Below are 4,333 nucleotides of genomic sequence, written 5' to 3'. Positions count from 1 at the left end.
CCTGCCCTTTGGGCAGGGGGCTGGACTCGATGATCTCCCGAGGTCCCTTCCAGCCCTGATGTCTATGAAATCTATGAAATTTATTTCTGTCTCCTGATCAGATGACCTACATGATAACATTCAAAGATTACAGATGAATACGCACTTTGGAGCAGGCTTTGGGTAAATATTCCAGTGCTTGTACTTTAAACAAGTTTTCCCCAAGTGTTTATGCTGATAAAGATCAGATTTCTTTTTTCACCAAAAGCAAGTAAGAAAGGATTAGGAACATGATCCACCTGCAAGTCAGAGGCACTGATGGAATTAGGTTCCTACTTCATCTTCCTCCTCAAATTTAGTTCTGTATTACCATTCTTTCTGTTGCCCAAAAAAGAGGAGTCACAAGAGGAGTATGAGAAGCCACTGAGGATGGTTCCTTATCCCATAGCAGAAAAATAGAAATACAGGCAGTTCTAGACTTGCAATGTTTCGAGTTACAACGTTTCGCACTTACAAGATTTATAAGTTAACACCATTTCAAATTTCTGACATCAGTTTCAACTTTATAACACTTGATCTGATGCAATGCCACACCCGTGAACAAATTCGCTGCATCGCCCATCTCCATGGAGAACATCTGTCCAAACTTCCTTGGACGCTTTCTTTAAGAAAGCAGACAAGACTCCAGGAAAAACCTGCAGGCAAGACTCCTGAGAAGACTCCAGCCAAGAACCCTTCAAAAAGTCCAACAAAGCCACCTCAAAGAAGTCCTTCCAAATCAATATGATTGCTATTTTACAATATAAATACATTAATGTAGCTATATTACTCATCTATAGTTGATTCAGTACAAAATTCTGGGGTATTTTTGGTGAAAATAGGGTATCGGGCCTTGGTTCAGGAGCCAACCCCCATTTATAACATTGTTTCTTATGAGAAAATTGGTTCCGTTTCCACTTAAAGTGTGGTTTTCAGGAACCAATTATGTCATAAGACCAAGGACTGCCTGTATCTGTGTGTTGTACCATAACCGTTGAACTGTAGTGTGTAACTGTGTAAGTCAGTAAGTGGTGTGCTGTAATGGACTGACACCATCGGCAGAGCTAGGGTTGTGTCTGCACCTTTTCCAAGCACTCAGCTCTGCACCCTTAATATTCACTTAATGTGAACGGCTTTCCAAGCCTTGTTTGAAAGGACAGTGCCTGTTATCTCTCACTGTTTGTCTCACCCCTGACATAGCACTCCCCCCCTGCACCCTGGGTACTCACTGCGTTGAGGTCTGAAGACTGTTCTGTTTGCATGTTAACAGCTGTGCTGTGGTCAAAGCATTGCCTTTCTGGGCACTACTCATCTTAGTCAACCTGGCGTGGAGCTTCTCCTTGTTGAGACAATTGTTTTAAAAAGTGCACACCGAACACCACACAGTAAGATTTTGACACCATCACCCCAACAAATCACAACCGATTCTTCACCCAAACCCCATGAGGCACTGCTGTCCAGCAAGGGCTGTTTCCCTGCCAACTTTCACCTCTGCCTCCATCTGTGACAAAGCTTCAAAAAAGCAGGCAGGAAGGTTCATTTGACAGTGGGAAGGTGCATCTTCTGCATGCTTTCTTCTGAAAAGTCCTCGGTAGAACCCTTCTCTTCAAGTTCAGAGAAAAACCCCAGAGCGTTTCTGGCACAGCCCAGCACTGGGAAATTTCATTCCAAAAGAGAACAAACTGGGGAAGTTCCCAGAAATTGGGAACAAAGACTACAGTCTTGTGGACAGTCTTAGCTCAGATTGCAACTCACCTGCTGGCTAAAGCAAGGCCACATACAATAAACACCAAGCCAGATTCTGACACGGATGCTTGATCCTGGGAATGAAGGGGGATGGGGACACAATACTTTCTCCTTACAGAATTTATCATCTTGTATGAAACAAAAATCCTGGGGGTAAACTTGAGTTAAGAGCCAGCAGCATCAGTGCATTTTGTGACAATGGCCACCAGGTGGTGGCCAAAGCTTGTTCCTCATTGCTGAGAAATGGTCTTGGAAAGGAGGAACAGCTCCTGGATGTTACTGAGTCAGTCTGAGGTGAAGCATATGGGGATGTGGAAGCTGTGGGAGGGTGCAAGCAGGACTAGTGGGTCTGAGTGAGAGCAGATCCCATGGCATAATCTGAGCAGAGGCATCCATCAATGATAGTGAAGACTTGTGAAGCTGCAGGCAGTCTACTGCAGAGGAAGCCTGGGCACAGGGAGGAGCTGGGATGGGTTGGGGAGGCCAGGCCATGGTAACTGGCTTGAAAGAGTTCAATTAAAATAGTAAACTAGAGTGTGGCAGGGTGTGGCAAGGCAGTTGGTGTGACAGTATGGGGACGAGATCCAGCCTGGCAGCAACAGGCTGGTTCTGGAAACCAGGGTCCACACACGCCTGGGTGTTGGCTCTGGACTCACTCCCCCACCACTTTGGTGGAGGGCTCGGGGAGCTGTTGAAGCCCTTGCTCAAAGCGCCACCCCAGCCTGGGAGAGTTGTGTTAGGTAATGAAAGGCAGCGCCCTGTTCCCAGGCCCCAGCCCCAGTCTGCAGGACAGGGTCAGCTGCTGGGACCAGCAGAATGATGAAGTTGCAGTCTTTCATAGCAAATCCCAGGGTAGGTGGCTTTGCATTTCTATTAGAAAATGTTACCATGCTGCCACTGCATCGCACACACACGGATGCATCAGCACAAACCTTGAGTAACAGCAGTGCAGTTGGGTGAGTTGTTCCAGATTGACACCACTTTATGGCAAGATCAAAAAAACAGCCTGTCGATTTCCAGAGAAGCCACAGGCTTCATCCTGTGCGTCTTGATGCCCATGGCAGGTACCATGTGAGCCACATGAGCTGCCCATGAGGAAGGAGAGCAGCCAGTTAAATCATGTGAACAGCACTGGTCATTCCCCAATTCTCACTGATTTCCTTGTGGAATTTATTTGCTCAGTGGTGGGGAGTGGGGGAGGATGGGGACCAGCCTGCTCTCAGCTGTTCACACTTCATTAATGCTCTTTATGTGGTTACTGAGCCTCTGCTCAACAATTCCCACCTCATTAAGGCTGTTGCCTCCTTACCCAGAGGACTTGCTTCTAATAGCGGCCTTGATGCTGACGGGACCTAGCCAGCTTCAGTGTTACTAAGGGGTGGAGGTAAGCTAGCATTAACCACCTGCCCTGCATGTCAGGCAGTTTTCTGCCTGTCACCTGTTTAAACAGCAAGGTGAAAGTCACCACATATTTTATAAGCAGGGAGCCAACACACACAAAAGGGAAGTGACTTGCCCAAGGTCACCCATTCATGCATGTGGCCAAGACACAAGATAAACTCAGATCTTGAGTACCTGGTCTGTACCTGGGCCCCCAACCTGGCCCTTGCTCCCTGCTCGGCCTGGTAAGCTTCCCAGTGCTACAAGCAACCATCCTGGGGGCATGGAAATGTCCCTCTTGTGCCACTTCAACCTTGCATGTTCACTTGGATATAGGCACCCAGGAGGGGTGTTGGGTTGGGAGCACCCACACCCACTCATCCACTCTTTATGATGACATGACCAAACACTTCTGTTCACCTGAGGTTGTTTCTTCAATTGACTTCATCCCTGTGGCCATTCACACATGTACAGTGGACTGAAGCACATACCCTACACTAACCCAATGATATACTATTACTGTTAATTATATGTATTAGTATCCTTGTAACAGGCGACCCTTGTCATTTACTGGGGGAGAGCTATAAAGCCAGACCCCCTTAAGGGAAGGGCTATTTTGGCCTGGGCAGAGGAAGCTGGTACTAACAAGCAGCCCCTATGCTCTGGCTGGCAGGAAAGGGCCGGCTCAGAGGGTAAATAGGCTTGTCCTCGAGCTGGAGGCAGTGGAGCCCTGATCACAGAGGCAGATGCAGCCTGAGTGGATGCTGCAAGTAGCCCCAGAAGGGGAGTGACTTTTGTTGCTGTTTTCCCTTTTTGCTTCTGGGTGGTTTAAGCAGCTGGCCTGTGGGGCAAAGCCCGGAGTAAAAGCTGTGTCCATCACCCTAAGCAGGGGAAGTCCCTTTAGTCAGGATCTTTTCCTTATTGTTTTGTAATGGACACCCCAAGGCCTGGCAGTGACTGTGAGGGCAGGTGGCATTGCTGTGCAGGTGCCATACAGCGCCCAGTTGAAGATGAGGGGGTCACACTCTGAGAACGAGAAAGGGAGCAAGGGGATTTAAGCCCTTTTAGGCAGGGCAGAGAGCCAGAGCCCGAGCCCTACTGTGGAGTCTGATTCCCAGCTGTGCTGCTGCTACCGGAGAGCTGAGGCCAGACTGAGTGGGGCCAGGGCCAAAGGGAGCAGCTATTGCAG

Source organism: Crocodylus porosus, unplaced genomic scaffold (genome assembly GCF_001723895.1).
Source record: "Crocodylus porosus isolate Cpor-Errol unplaced genomic scaffold, CroPor_comp1, whole genome shotgun sequence".
NCBI classification, from domain to species: domain Eukaryota; kingdom Metazoa; phylum Chordata; order Crocodylia; family Crocodylidae; genus Crocodylus; species Crocodylus porosus.
The sequence above is the reverse complement of the archived record's forward strand: the minus strand, read 5'-3'. Positions refer to the sequence as shown.